Raw genomic sequence first — 17,112 nt, 5'->3', positions numbered from 1 at the left:
CAAAAATAAACAAATAAAATGTGAAATGAATATTTAAGAATCAAAAAAGGGCAAAAGAGGCTACTAGAATATTCAAAATGAAAATTACGTAATTTTAACCATTTAACTTTAAGAATTTTAAGATAAAATATTTAGGACAAATATGCATACTATAATTTTTAAATTGTGGAAATTTACTCACTTGAATTTTGACCTTTTTAAATTAACATATTTAAAAAACACATAAAGTAAAAAACATGCTATCATTAAAAAAAATTGTGAACTTTTTCGGTTTGAATTTTTTAATATTTTAATCTAAAACTTTTACGGCAAAATTGCACACTTTGAATTTATCTGTTTTGATGCAAATTACAAAAGAGTTCTAAATGTTCTCTCAGTTGGTTCAGTGATAAATATCAGTGACACCTTCGGAAAATGCATTTGTATTTAACTAACACAGTGTTGATTAAAATGTTCAAATGGGAAACGTATATTTGTGAGCAATTTAAATATTTAATTTGTCAAGATTGTTTTTAATTAGCCTTTTTATTAATTTACATTTAGCTTTTATAATAATTAATTTATATTAAGCCTTTGTTTATCTTTAATATCTTAATATTATTTTTTTTAATATCTTAACCCTTTTTAATAGCTTTGACAGCAATGAAAAGCAATATTTAGTTATCGTCATGCCTGCAAATTTAACATAAAATATTAAGTAAGTTTATTGCGTACCACTCACCATTCTTCTACATTGAGTGCTGATTGATTTCAAATTTCTTATCATGTTATTTTAGTATACTGTAGTGATTTTTTTATTATGTTATTTCAGTATACTGTAGCGATTTTTTATTATGTTATTTCAGTATGCTGTAGTAATTTTTTATCATGTCCTGGTTGTATTGATATGAATATTGTTGCTTAACCCTTTGCGGCACAGTGTGTCCAGTCTGGACACACCTAAAAATTTCCTTCTGTACGCACAGAAAATTGAATGAAAAATTATTTATAGGTTACTCTGAGCGTTCCTTATTTATAGCAGCTCAACACATATGGCACTTATGGCAGCTCAACACAAACCAGTCCATATATTTCAGCCATGTTTAGTTTTTAAAGTCCCTCATTTTCAAAGAAATCTTCCAGATCTTCTTTAGGGTATAAAAGGAATTGTTTCAAAAGTAATTTCTATGTTATTTTTTTTTTTTTTTTTTTGCAGTATGTTAATCTCCTTATTCTATATTAGTTTTAAATTTTTACCTTGAAATCTCGCCTAAAATGAAACGGTGAACCCTAGGTGTGCCCAGAGCGGGCTCACCGATAATCTAGGACAGGTGAGAGTCTGTATTCTTTGTTTCTCCGCATCTCATCGGTCAGTTCATTGACAACAATGCTCGTTTCAGCACTTTTTTTGAAGCTGTTATTTAATCAGTGTCTCCACTTTGGGCATGCAAACGGAATTAAAAGATAAGTGCTATCTTCACAAAATTTTACTTGTGTACTCCTCTAGGGCTAGTTAGACAGCCTACCCTTTTTTTTTTTTAATCAAAACTCCAACTTTAAAAGGTAGCGTGCCGGAAAGTGTTAAGCGAAAAAGTTTTCCTTCTTGTGCTCGAAATGCGATCGAATCAATCCAAAATTAGTTTTAATAAAAATTAACGCAAGCTTCGAAATTTTCAGTGACATAGAAATATATTTAAAAGCATTATGCTCTTATTTATAATGTGATTTTAGAGAATGTTGCATACCAGCAAACATTTGAAGAATATACAATGCTTCCTGAAAGTACATGTATTAACCGAAATAGCTCACTCTCTCCGTAACACTCGAGATAAATTGAAAATAACCAACAGAGGGCAACTTTAGTCATAGGTCCCTTGAAAAATGATAAAACATAAGGCTCATACATTGGCGTAATAAACGGGGTTCGAATGAAAAGTGACCGACAAAGGGAACTTCTCCCTAAGGGGTAGATGTCAAATTTTCGTTGCAGTGTACCCTTGGTACGTTGTTAACCAAGGGTAACAATGGTAACATTTTCAAACCCTTGGTAACACTAAATATTCTACGTAATATTTAGTGAAATTTTGAAAATACATAAATATTTGGTGTAGCGACAATACGAGTTTTCAATAAGAAGTGAATGAGGGCAAAATACCATTGCGTCCGTTTTTGTAGCCTTTTGTCATTACAAAGTTCATTTCCAGCTCTAAATATTAAGTTCTATTTCACTCCCAAACAAAATACAGGCTGAAAATTTTTTAAGTGAAAATGCTTGAATAATGAAATAAACAAATCAGATTCTTTTTACGTAAAGGGAGGTGTTACACAACAAATAACACTAAAACAAATTATACTAATTTTTTGGTTGAAAGCTAGATAAATGTAAAAATTCGGGTAGAAAATTATTCTTGATAGTATTAGATTATAATAATTAAGCAGAACTATGAAATTTGCAAAGATAATACTTTAGGATTAGCATTGTCCTCCAACCGAACATGGGCCCAAAATTTGAATTTTGAATTTTTTTTATTATCTATTTAAAATTTTGTTGAACTTTAACGAATTTCTGATTAACAGAACTCTACGATTTCAAAGCAAGCAATGGTAGCACTGTGCGGGGGGGGGGAAACATTTTTATCTCCAGCGCGTGAGACTGTGTATCGGAAATTCTAAAGATATGCTGTTTTGATGTGTTAAAATATTTTGTGGTATTGCTGTCGAATCGAATTTTATGTGTTTTAAGTGCGAAGAACATGATAATTAATATGTAAAGGAAACACACAAAACGTGAAAAAAAGCCCTTTTGGGTATAATATAAAATCTGAAAGCTTTCCTTTCTTTCTTTTTTTTTTTTTTTTTTTTTTGTTAACTTTAATTCTATCTTCTCGTGTTTCACAAAATATACCACGAAATAAGAATAAGTTATATCACAAACAAACTAAATGAATAAAAGTCCAAATAGCACTTATAATAACCCAAAAGGATCAAAGATTTTTGAAGCGGCTTTGAAAATACAACATTTTGTTTGGTCATTTGACTGGATGAAATCAATAACGTCTTGAGCATTAAAACAGAAGGTATCCTTAATTGTATCCCAATGAAGTCCAAGAATATTTGAGGGGAAATCACAGTCAGGCAATTTAAAGCTAATGAAGTTTTTACTTGATTTGTATTGGTTCTTTAAAGTATCCGAATTTGAATTCCATTTGGTCAGAGTCATTGATGCCCTCTTTATTATATCATTGGCTTTATGATATATTTGTACAGCTTCCTCCTCCATATCTGATCCTTTTTGTGTAATCGAATTGTTAAATATTTGTAAGGCCATTTCATTTTGTTCTTCGTCGGAAATATTTTTAATTCCTATAGATTAAATATCCCAAAACGATTCGAAGCTTTTTAAAAGTTTCTCTTCTACACTTACGTTTAAACATGCATCATGGATTAAAAAGCCTGATGAGAAAATTTGCCTTGTATACACCACCCAAATAAGGTTTTCATCGCTACGGCATTTCTGTTTATCCTTTTTATTTCTTCGTTCGCAATTTTTCACATAACGTCCGCGCCGATTAAATATAACACAGGGCTCTAATATTAGGTGGTAACAATTTGAAGCGACACTTATAGTGAACCAACGCAAAATGCTAAAACGAAATTAATAGTCCTTCTGGGTTAACGCCCTTTGGTCTAATTATTTCAAAAATCATTATCTGAATAAGAAACAACTATCAGGTATACTCGATAAGTTTGAGAACTGATAACACGGGCAACATGGCAAGAGTTCAAATTTAGCTGAGGTTTTTTTTAACCATAATTTGGAGTAGCTAAACCTTTGTGGCAGGCAGATTGCCCTTTAAGTAGTTAAATCCAACACAATGAATTTAGAGTATAGGTAGGTTAAACCATCAAGGAAAATGCGTACAAAATGTTACTATGTGATCCACTGAATGCTAGCTTAACAAACACTATACCCTTTTGAAACCATCAAAATATGTACACTTTCCTGTTGGCAAGTGAAATCGATGAATCTCCAAGTGGAAATCATTCCATCTGCTCCAAAGCATAGCAATGCGATTGGCCAGACCAGCTAATTGTTTGCAGGGAAGAAGAACCCGGTACTTGAAATTCCGATCCCAAAATAGCTGCGTAGATTTGTGCTCCAAATTAATCGGGGGAATTAATCTGATTGGCCAATAGAAGGAAGCAAAACGTTGACTCTCCTCACTCTGACGTTTATTGAGACTCCAGTATTGAGTCCCAGTTAACATTTGATGTAACGCTACACTCTTATTTCCTGAAGCGATTCTTGCCAGGTGAAGCTGATCATGTCCACTCGAAGTTTTGTCAATCCTTTGCTCAAACTGTGGTAATTATTGTATTTTCATCAAATAATTATGTGTAAAAATACCCAAATTTCACTTTTACTTCCGGAATCTTGTGGTCAATTTCAAAAGCTCTCAATATTAGATCAGAACGAATGTAGCTTTAATCATAAACATCTGCCATTCTATGGGTTAAAAACACTGAAGTTTCCACAGATATCGGTGACTGGTGTATATAACCAATTATATACACCGCGCGCCCCCTCCCCCTATCCAAATAAAGCTCTATATCACCCATTCTACTGGTCCGAATGCGAAATTCAACTTGCATTTTCATGTCTCGAAAGAATGACTTAGGATATGTATTAGATTTATATATAGCATCATTCTAACATAGGTATTTTGATACAAAATGTGACTTTTTCTGAAATAACGTACCAATTTTTTTCCACATTTCGATTCTGCGACTCATATTACGCCAAAGTGCCAAGTTTTGTAAAATTGCACGAGTAGTTTCTAAAAAATTAGCTCCTAAATTTTAACTCTGCAATGTTAATTGAATTTGATATATGTTTATTAATATCTCTTTTTTATGAAACTTACTTGATTCCTTCTTCCTTAATTCGAAGTTTAGGCTTAATCCAAATATAATTCATGACATTTTTATGAGTTATTTTTTAAATTTGTATTTTTAAATATTTTTCATAAATTTTTCGAAAACATTTTTGTATTATAACCTATAAAGTTTTTAATATCAATCTTAAAGTAGATGTATTTCTAGGCATACGTGCAAAGAATTAGAGTATTTTATTCAAAGTTTCTAAGATATACATGAATTTACATATTGATGCGTTTTGAAATTTGGCATACATGTTATAAGCGATAATAGCGCCAAATGCGGTTTACGCACTTTGTTGAAATTATTTGAAAGTATGAACGATGACTTTTTTCGTTCGTGTGCAATAAAGAAAAGGATAGGAAAATAGGTTGCTCTAAATTAAGAAGTTCGCCAAGTGAATTATTGGCGCAAACTAAAAAATGCGCCAAGATAAATTTTTGAATTTCTCCCTAAATTTCTCGCTACATTTTACAGAATTTAATATTTAGGCATAATTTGAGTCGCAGAATTGAGCTATGGAAAAAAAATTGGCATGTCATATCAGAAAAAGTCCGATTATGTGTCAAAATACTTACATTAGAATAATGCTATATATAAATCTAATACATATCCTAAGCCGAGGCTCCAAGACATGAAAAATGCAATTTGAATTTCGTCATTTGGCCCAGTAGAACGGGAGATATAGAGCTATCCCATTTTATTTTTTATTTATTTATTTATTTTTTGCTTCAGTGTACATACGCATTGTATACTCTGAACAACCTCATATCGATCTGTGTTATAACACTTCAGTGTGTTAGTTTGTTCTGACGTCGATTTACGACGACGAAAGGGGCTTGCTGCATAGGATCGTCGTTGGTTTCACTTGCTAACCAGTACTAACCAGTTTCTTTAGAAAGTTCTCCACTAGCTTGCGTCTAATGCAAGTAGCATTTCGAATACTTTAGATTAATGAATTAGTCATGCCTTAAAAGCAGAACAGAAATCATTAATTCCAAAACCGAACGATTTCTGTTTGGTAGCTGTTCTTTAAATTCGTTCTCAAATATCATGGTCAACTTCAGTAAAATGCCGGAAACAAACAAAACAAAAAAAAAGGTCTGTGTGTGTATGGTCATAAATATCTCCTCTAACTTTACATGTAAAGATACAGAATTTTTATTTTTTAATGGTATAAAACATAATAAATACTTTAATCTGCAGAATAGTTACGTATGAAAGGCTAAAATTTATTTTTCAGTGTCTTTCCATTTCTAGCTTTGAGACAAAACACGCAGAGTGTCTTCATAAAACTCTGCATCTTATTTTAGCAAACTTCTATTTCGTAAAGTACATATTAGATACGCATTTGTGAGATGTCATCTTTCACGACCGACAGATGGCGCTACCAGCTTTCTGATAGAATTGCTTTTGTAAATAATACGCATACGAGGCCGCCATGACAACAAAAGAGGTGCAAGATGTTAAAAGATGTTTACCACGTTCTAAAGACGCAAGAAATTTTGTTTTTTATTTTTTTTATTGTGACAACTTTTCTGTAAATATTCGTGCTCCTGTTGTCCATTTTCATAGTCTGTAAAAGTCGTCAATAATTTTCATTAAATGTTTAATGTCAGCTGGACTAGTTTACGTATTCCTCAAGACACTAAATTCTTCAGCCATATTATGAAGTGTGTTCACAGACGTCAAGGTAAGATATATTCTCCCCATATAATTAAAAAAATATCTACATTTATTGAAAGCTCCGGTGCTCAGAGTCGTAGCTAGGGTTTTCAGCGCCCAGGGACAACTGAAGATTTCGCCCCCCTACTGCTTGCCAAGGATGGAAAACATTTAATTCTAAAATGTCGTAACATCAGTTCGGCGCCCCTTGGATTCTGCGCCCGGGGACAGATGGCCCCCTCTAGCTACGCCCCTGCCGGTGCTACTTTGGTAGACGGTTGCACAGATTTTAGCGATTTTACAAATCGCACAGATTTTAGCGATCTACAAATTTAATCAAATGTTTTAAACATTATTTATGGCTGTTAAATATTAAAATACAATTTAATTTTGCATAGCTCCTCATGGAAGGTTAGTGAACGTACCAGATGAAATCTGCGAACTATATCATTTATGTTCATAAAATAATAAGCATCTAATAACAATATCTGTAATAGTTTCACAGCAACTAGTTACATGTTTTATAAACGATACCTTTGAAGCTCAGTGGTAAATAACTCAGAATTGAGTGCCCCTTTTAAAAAGCAACACTGCGCAGTTTCGAACTCCATGGAAAAATCATTTGATGTCAAATAGTTTCATTTCCGTTTTATGTATACAGTAGCATTTAGATGGTAGGCAAAGTTTCTTCATTATATGCAGTTAGCCTTTACTTCCCTCGGGAAGAAAAAGCTAGTCGTAAATAAAATATGATTTATTGAACACCTAGAAGAAAATTTCTCTGATGTGTTTATTTGGTCTCTGATGTGTTCATTGAATTATGTCCGAAGGGGCGTTTTGTTAACATTTTGTGTGTTGTGTATTACCTTTATTTATTAAATAGCATGTTCTTCGCACTTAAAGTTCAGTTCAAGAGAAATATCACAGAATAATTTTAAATTGAGCATATCTTTGGAATTTCCGATATGCAGTCTCATGCGCTGGAGATAAATTATTTTTTTTTTTTTTCTGTACAACGTTGCTATTGATCGCTTTGAAGTCCTTGAGTTTGGTAATCAAAAATTCGTTAAAGTTTCACAAAATATGAAGAAAATAAAACACATTCCAAACTTCAAATTTTGGCTTCCCGATACCCATATTTGCAGTAGAATTACGTCATTCAAAATTGGATGGATCTAGCTACCGTTGTTTTATCACAATGCGAGAAACATACATACATTGATGCAGATTATTCATTATTTAATTTCTTCAAATATAATACAAGTATATTTGATGGCAACAGTTTGGAAAGAGAAACGGATATTCAGAGTGATTCGACGCAAAGTCGCCCCTATATTTACACATATAAGGGGGAAAATGAACAATAAAAGTGTAGTATTGTAACCTTGGCTACTAATGTTTAAAATTAATTTATGTCTAGGAACAGCATGAATTATAAACAAATAGCTGAGTTATTGCATTTTATTTTCCAGCTATCGAAATGCGACGCTACGAGCAACGTTTTTAAACCAAAACCTAGCAATCATGAATCAGAACTAGAACTAGTTGCCATTCAGCATAAAGAAATTTAAATATGAATATGAACTACTTATTGCCATTCAGCATAAAAGAAATATAAATATGAATACTAACAAAATATTAAAGTTAATTTTATAAAATAATTAAACACATGAACAAATATATGAAATAAAAAATAATTATTTCTCATGCAATAACTGGGCCACTACACTACTTACATTTGTCTTCTTCTGCAATGGGAATTTGAAAATAAGCTTTGAATAAATCAATTTTAGAAAAAATATTTGTATCTCTTAAAATATGATGAAAATCTTCAATGCGAGGAATTGGGTATCGATCAGGTATCGTCTGCGCATTCAATCGTCGGTAGTCTCCGCAAGGACGGTATGAACCATCCTTTTTCGTAACAAGGTGCAAGGGGCTTGACCACTGGGAGTTTGATGGACGAATTATTCCATTGTCAAGCATAAATTTAAATTCCTCTTTAGCTATAGCTAAGCGTTTTGGATCGAGCTGTCGTGCCTTTGAATAAACGGGTTGACCACCAGTCGTAATAAAATGTGTAACACCATGTTTAATTTGTGTAGGAAAAAGGTTAGGTTTAGAAATTTCGGGATATTTCGACAGTAAATCGAAAATTTTTATGGATTTATTTAATGTTATTACTGAGTAATCACTGGAAATAGCAGCGGCATCACACTGGACGCAAAGCTGTGTTACGCCATCAATTAATTTTTTCTTATTTATATCGATAAGCAATTTATATTTGTGAAGAAAGTCAGCTCCTAAAATACCTTTTGTGACATCAGCAATTATGAATGGAAACTGAAAATCACGACGTAATCCCAAATCAAGAGTTAGCGTTTTTATGCCATAAGTGGAAATATCTGTGCCATTAGCTGCATACAGTTTGTATTCAGTTTTACATTTATTCTGTGAAGTAGCAGGAATTATGCTTACGTCAGCTCCGCTGTCAATAAGAAAGTGCAAATTTGATCTTCGGTCACGAACGAATAAACGAAATTTGCGACAATCCTTCATATTTTCTGCAGCAGCGTTTGCCGCTGAACCTACTGCAGATTCGAGTTTTCCTGGTTTTTGGAATCGTTTTTTACCCAAGCACACGGAGGCTGGCATTTCTCTGGAATACATTTTGCTCCAAATCGAAAGTGACAGAAACAAAATTTGCCAGTAGGGTCATATCGTTTACGAGATCGGCTTCGAGATCGTGAACGTGAATTACGTAAATCCGAGTCCCTGCGTCGTGAGCGAATGGTTAATTGATCAATTTTTTGTTCAAGAAAGGTAATTCTTTGCAACAAATCATTTGCGGGAACGGAAGGAGCATTAGTACTAAATACTTCTGGTTTCCGATTCATATCACTAATTTTATCTGCCATAGACGCTAACTTGGTTACATCTTCATCACTGACTAATAATATATTTTTTATTCAGGTAGCTTCTCCAGCCATAAAGTTTTGATTAGATTTTCAGACACATCTGTAGTAGCAACTGATCTCAACTTCTGCAAAAGTTGGCTTGGTTTCATGTCTCCAAGTTCGATACCAGTAATCAAACGTTTAATCCGTACATTTTCACTTTCTTTGAATAAAAGTAATAACCTAATTTTAGCATCCGAATATTTTGTGGCACTATCGTTCGTTACAATGTCCCAAATATTTTCGACGAACTTAGGTTCAAGCTGTGAAACTAAATAATTAAATTTCGTTTCTTCTGAAACGATATTACTAATTTTGAACTGAGCTTCAACTTGAAAAAACCCTATTTCCGGTTTATCAGTCCAAGAAGGATGTATTTTTATACTCACCTTATGAAGCTCCGGTGACTGCATCGTATCTTTCATAGCAGTTTCAGAAGAGTCATTTGTTGACATTTCGAAAATTAATCAGGGTCACCACGATGTAGCCTTGGCTACTAATGTTTAAAATTAATTTATGACTAGGAACAGCGATAATTATAAACAAATAGCTAAGTTATTGCATTTTATTTTCCAGCTATCGAAATGCGACGCTACGAGCAACGTTTTTAAACCAAAACCTAGCAATCATGAATCAGAACTAGAACTAGTTGCCATTCAGCATAAATAAATTTAAATATAAATATGAACTACTTATTGCCATTCAGCATAAAAGAAATATAAATATGAATATTAACAAAATATTAAAGTTAATTTTATAAAGTAATTAAACACATGAATAAATATATGAAATAAAAAATAATTATTTCTCATCCAATAACTGGGCCACTACAGTACACACAAGATACATATTTTACGCAAGTGTGTATTGCCATAGTTTCGAAGATAATTTTAGACAGTTAATTCGGTGCGTTGTTAAATATGAGAATTTAACTTATCTGTACTTTAGAAAAGCTGCAATTTAAATGTTCAGAAATATCTTCCACGTTAGCTTTCATCTCGTGACAGAAAGTAAACTGGTGGAAAATAAGCTTCGTCATGTTCATTATCGGACGATAGACTACATTAGTTTAGGAATAACAGGAATTCTGAAAGCAAGGGTTTTAAACAGAAATAGTCACGTATGAAATGTGAAATTGGCTTTGGAAATTTGTTTCTACTAATAAATTTAGTCAGAAATGCAGCATGTTAGGTAAGCGAAAAAGTCTCAGTTTTCTTACCGGGTTGTTAATTTAATAGTCTAGTAATGCCAGCATTCGAATTCCGAGAAATGTTATCAGATACTGATACTCAGTTTGTTGACAAACTGAGGAGCGAATTCTAGATATAAATTCTAGGACAGTCTTTGCACATTAAGTCGCATAGTGTATTCACTAATTACAGCATTTGTCATGTAAGGGAAGACACCTGTAGGATAAGGAGATTTGTAAGGTTATATTCAACTATGTTATTTTAAGTTTTAATTGTTTGTTATATGGCCAATGTTGTATCTATCGCTTAAATTTCCTAATTTAAAACTAGAAAAATAATTAAATGTTAATATTAGGGAAATACAGAAACATATATAGGAAAGAAAAACAAGAAAGCTAAAATAAAAATCTGGAAGTTTTCAGATTTTATATTACACCCGTGGGCTTTCTTAACGTTTTTTGTGCGCTACTTTTATTTATTAAATATCATGTTCTTCGCACTTAAACGCCCACCAGCGGCCGAGCGGTAAAGTCGCTGAACACTGGTAGTTCGGTCCGAGGTTCGAATCCCGCGAACGTGCTGGCTGCATGGGCGTTTTCGTGGTTTTCCCCATGTGTAACGTACATACAAGCCAGTTTCCCTTAGAAAGTCCTCCACGAAGGCATCCCTCCTCTTAGGCAGATAGCCCTCGAGTCTTTTCCATAATCACACACTTCGCACTTAAACCACAAAATTTAATTCAACAGTAATGTCACAAAATAATTTAAAAACAGCATACCTTTAGAATTTACGATATACAGTCTGGCGCGCTGTAGATAATTTTTTTTCCCGTACAGTGTTGCCATTGCTCGCTTTCAAATCGTTTAATTTGTTAATAAAATATTCGTTAAGTGTTCCAAAACATGAAAATTGATAACAAAACAAATTTTAAATTCAAATTCGGTCTTCTACATGCCCATATTCTACATTGACTACCAACAAGTATTTGGACACCTGTGATAGAAAAGAAAAACTAACTTTATTCAAAAACAATAGTTGGTAGAGCCTCCACGAGAGGTAATTACACCGTGGACCCTCCGGGGCATACTTTCCACAAGTCTTTGTATGACATCTAATGATATTTTCTTCCACTCGGCTTGCAGAAGACATAGAAGTTCCTTCACCGATTTCGCACTGGTAGTGCACCCCTGAATTCGGCGATGCAACTCGTCCCAGAGGTTCTCGATAGGGTTCAGGTCTGGACTCTGGGCAGGCCAGTTCATTCGATGAACTCCATTGACACCATACCAAGCCTTGGTTAACGTCGAAACATGACAACTGGCATTGTCGTCCTGAAAGTAACAGGGGTCCAACCCGTAAAACTGCCACAACGGATGAAGCACATTGTCATCCAAAATAGTGCAGTAGGCATCGGAGTTGAGCTTACCATGAATGGGGACCGAGGGTCCCAGCCCATACCAGGAGAAACACCCAAGACCATAATTCCACCTTCGCCGAACTTGAATGTTGGCACAATGCATTCTGGCAGGAGACGTTCTCCAGATAGACGCCAGACCCAGACCCTGCCATCCGAACGGTAAAGGGTGAACCTTGATTCGTCACTCCAAAGAACCCGTTTCCACTGATCTAGGGTCCAATTTCGATGTGCTTTGCACCACATTAACAGAGCTGCACGGTTGGACTTTGTGATCAAAGGCTTATGGGCAGCAGCACGACCATGAAAACCAAGCAGATGTGCTTCCTTACGGATGGTATTCATTGAAACAATACTCCCGGATGCCTGTTGAAACTCCTCGCGGATGAGGGCTATCGGTTGGGTGCGGTTCTTCCGAATTTCTCTGGACAGCACTCGTCGGTCCCTATCTCCCAGTTTCGTTGGTCTGCCGACTCGGGGCACATTCCGACAATCACCGCTCACCTTCCACTTCTTAATCACATAGGCCACTGTCGATTTTGGGTACTTCAGATCGCTAGATATGTCCCTTAAGGATCGGCCACATTTGTGATACCCGATAATTATACCTTTCTCTAAATCAGAGATCTCCGAATTGCGAGGCATTTTGCATGCGACTAAAGCCGATGCTGTTTCCTACACGATATATACCGGCGGAGTCCGTGACGTACCTTAGGATCGGAGATATCGTCATTTGCATAGGTGTCCAAATACTTATTGGTAGTCACTATAATATTCATATTCAAATTTTGATGGCTCTAGGTACCGTTCTTTTATCAGAATGCGAGAAACGTGCATACATTTATGCAGATTCTTCATTATTTAATTTCTTTGAATATAATACAGGCCGATAATATTTGGTGGCAACCATTTGAAAAGTGAAACGCCGTTTACAGCGAACCATTGTAAAATGCCAAAACGAAACTAATAGCCTTTCTGGGCAAATTGCCTCTTTGGGCCCAGAAAAACTTTACAATTAGTGAATTTTAAAAATTTATTCAATAGAGGTAAAAAAAATTAAAATCCTACGCTATTGCTGGAAAGATAATATTTAGTTTAATAAACCAATGCAGAATATAAAGGAAATTATCTGCTAGGAAAGTGAAATTTAGAAAGCAAATGTGCACTTTTGTTGGAATAAATAATTGGAATTTGTAAATAAGTGCACTGGAATTGCCAACGAAAATATAAAAGAGACGAATGAAATTTGATAATTATTGCTGATTCCATAGAAAGTTCCCTGCGTATCAATGGGAATTGGAAACTCTCCAGATAACCGTTGAATAACTCAACGAAAGCACGGTTCATCAACTCGCATGTATGAACAATAAATACCCTTTTCAGTTTTAGATCTCTATTCAATTTTTTAAGTTTATTTTTAATTTATTTTTAATTAATAGGGTCTCCGTGCGTCGATGAGTTTTCTCGCATATCTGAATGGATAGGATGTAAAACGGATATTCTAAAATTTAATAGAAATATAAAATTGAAAAGGGATTTGTTCAGATATGACGAAATGCTCTTTCCTTGATTCAGGGTTGTATGGAGAGGTTCCGATTCTCTTTGATAAGTAGGGTTTCTTCTATGCAATCAGCAATAAATTTCTTATTTTATTCTTTTCTTTTACATTTTAATTAGCAATTCCAGTGTATTCGTAATTATTGCCGCAGTAATGCACATTTGCTTTTCTAAATGGCCAATCATTTATTACCACAATAGTGCAGATTTAAGACACAATAACACGCCGAACAAATCCTAATTCAGAAGTCAAACAACAAAAATCAGCGTTATATTTTCAAAATTTTCACAGGACTAGTTTCGATGGTTTTACCGAACCGCCATCCTCAGCTGCAAAACCGCAAATGAACAAGATAGGAAATAATGATTAGATAGATACGTAGGGATTATTCTCCCATCAATAAAATTCCGAATTACATACTCAAGGACCCCATTCCGGATATGAATTCCTGGGGTATTTATAGGATTCCTTGCAAGTGTGGTTTAATTTACATTGGCCAAACTAAGAGAGCCTTAAAATTTCGCGTCAAGGAACATGAGGCATATGTTAGAAAAAAGGAAACACAGAAGTCTTCTGTTGCCCAACATTGTTTGTCCGAAAATCACACTTTCAATTTTTCTGCTGCCAAAATTATTCAAAAAACATCTTCCATTGGAGAACTGGATTTTCTAGAGGCATTTCACATTCAAAAAAAATCTTTCTGTTCTAGTTAACGATCCTAATTCCAATCCATCTTTGCCTTCGGCCTTTAAAGAAATTATGTTTTAGTTCTGGTTTCACCAACAGATGGCGCCACTCGCTTATTCTTGTCCAGATTTTTTTATCTTATCTAATCATTATTTCTTATCTTGTTCATTTGCGGTTTTGCAACTGAGGATGGTGGTTCGGTAAAACTATCGAAAACAGTCCTGTGAAAATTTTGAAAATATAACGCTGATTTTTGTTGTTTGAATTCCGAATTAGTGCAGATTTGCTTTCTAAATTTCACTTCGAATTTCCTAGGGGATAGTTTTCTTTATATTGTTGATTACTTTATATATACAGTGTGTTTCCGAATTCGACCGAAATATTCAGGGGGATAACAGTAGGCAGCAAGTGTATGAAAATAACCATAGAACATGTTGCCTCGAACCACATTTAGTGGGAGAAAATCTCAAGAATAGTTATGAAAGATGTGACCTCCAATGGAACAAAACTGACCACTAATAAGTATAAAAACATTTATTTGATGTAAAGCAACGTTATAGTGCATCAAAGTCAGAAAGCAGAAGATGAGATAGGTGTATGGGAATGGTTCGAAGGTGCGTCTGCGAAGGTCATTGCACTGGACTTGGCGATGTACCCGGTGTCTTTTACATTTTAATAAAGAATTCCAATGTATTTATTAAATTCAAGTTATGAAATCCAGCGTATTTATTTATTTTAATTAACAATTCCACTATATTCCAGTGTAAGCAACTACGTCTCGTGCTTTCAGATCCTCAAGTGTATCTACAGGCGTCTGATAATCAACCGATTCCAAGTGGCACGGATCTCATTCTCTTGAATTTCTTCTTCTAGGACACCTGTAATCGGTTGTTTATCAGACACCTGTGGATACGACAGAGGATCTAAGAACGCGGGGATCATCCTTGCTTCAGCAGATATTGCTGATACGTTTTTTTTTTATTTGAAAACATACAGACTCCCCGTGCACCCCATATGTACAACACGAGGCTTACAGAAGTAAGTTAACTAGGACATTAAAAGTTACGTGCATAAATAAAACGAACAAAAACAGAGAATAGGAGTTTGGACTTCACGGAAACAGATAAGTTCACTGGCCAAGTCACTCCGAACATTTTCCCTACCAGCGGCCGAGCGGTAAAGTCGCTGAACACTGGTAGTTCGATCCGAGGTTCGAATCCCGCGAACGGGCTGGCTGCATGGGTGTTTTCGTGGTTATCCCCATGTGTAACATGTATACGAACCAGTTTCCCTTAGAAAGTCCTCCACGAAGGCATTCTTCCCCTTAGGCAGGTAGCCCTAGTGTGCTTTGCCATAATTAAATACACCACTACACCACACCGAACATTTTCAAATCGTTCTGCAAGCATAATCTAGGGCCATCAAGTGTAGAGCATGAGAAAATCAAATGTTCCACATCCTGAGGCACTTTTTTTGAACATTCACATAAATTGTTTTGTTTCGTTTTAATCTAAGAACAAACAAAGTTACCATTACTTTCAAATTTACGGTAACCAGATAAAAACTGAGAAACTTTAAAATGAATAGAGAGGAAAGACTCAGAATGCAGTCTTTCAACGTGTCCGGCAATCCTTTGTTCGTCGGTGTCTGTTTTGCACTTGTAGAGACATTAGGTATTTTTTTGAAAGCAGACAAGATGAAAAATAGCAAATGCCTTCGCTGGGAATCGAACCACGGACTTCTGAAATACCGGCCCAGCGTGCAGAACCACTACACCACGAAGGACGCTAGGAAAGTGGGAGAAATACCTTATATACTGACCTTCGCAGGCGCAACTCCGAACAATTCCTATAAAGCTCGTCTTCTTTCTGACGGTGACCTGCTTTACGTAAAATAAGTGTACATAATACTGAATATTGAACCTTTTTTGTTCATTCAGCTTCACACCTATTTTTGCGATTCTTCCCGCTAAACTTGGTTTGCTCCCACTAAACGTATATATGTATAAACTGACTAATATCTACGACAATTTTTCATCTCTTGATACGTATTATCCCCCCACTGAATCTGTCGGTCGAATTCGGAAACACCTTGTATATTCTGTTTTATTGATTCACGAGCTTCAGTTGACTACAAATTAGATATGATTACCTGTAAGGTACTGCGGCATTTCTCTCAAGTGTGTCCTTGTGTTAGAATGATTACCACATCAATCCAGCAAGATGAGTGATTCCCGGAAAAGAGCAGTCGATTTTCGATAGAAAGAAATCGATCAAAAGAAGAAAGAAATCGATCATCTGTATGGTAGTTACTGTTATGATCTGTATTTATTAAATGTCTTAAATTGCATTCTTAACCTTAATTAAAAAATAATTTTAAAATGATTACTTTTGAAAATTACAGAAAACTGCTTTTAATGAAACTGATTAAAAAATGCTGTGATTTCAAGCAAGAAAGTAATATTTTCAATATTGGCAAATGAATTGCGTAAATTAATTTCATTGAATTTCTACTTTTTGTTAATGTAACAACTGTTTTATTGTAATCTCGGAAAGAAAATAGTTTTCGAATTCGTTTGATGGTATATTGAGATTATGACAAGGCATGATAGGGTTATCTGCCTAAGGAAAGGGATGCCTTCGTGGAGGATTTTCTACTGTAAATGGCTCTTATACAGGTTACACCTGGAGAAAACCATAAAAACTCAAACTCAGCTAGCCCGTT

The 17,112-nt window shown here is 34.7% G+C and overlaps 1 long non-coding RNA gene across 1 annotated transcript in view; it reads left to right on the top strand.

The window, feature by feature from the left end:
- The first annotated feature begins 5,785 nt into the window (after positions 1-5,785).
- LOC146997891 (uncharacterized) overlaps positions 5,786-17,112 on the top strand; it is a 36,102-nt gene continuing 24,775 nt past the window's right edge. Inside the window, exon 1 of the long non-coding RNA XR_015040110.1 lies at positions 5,786-6,610. This is a non-coding gene — a long non-coding RNA (uncharacterized LOC146997891). The remainder of the gene's footprint in view (positions 6,611-17,112) is intronic.

Source organism: Stegodyphus dumicola, chromosome 3 (assembly GCF_044657685.1).
Source record: "Stegodyphus dumicola isolate Sdum_Otavi_A_Nest chromosome 3, ASM4465768v1".
Classification (NCBI taxonomy): domain Eukaryota; kingdom Metazoa; phylum Arthropoda; class Arachnida; order Araneae; family Eresidae; genus Stegodyphus; species Stegodyphus dumicola.
The sequence above is the reverse complement of the archived record's forward strand: the minus strand, read 5'-3'. Positions and strand labels throughout refer to the sequence as shown.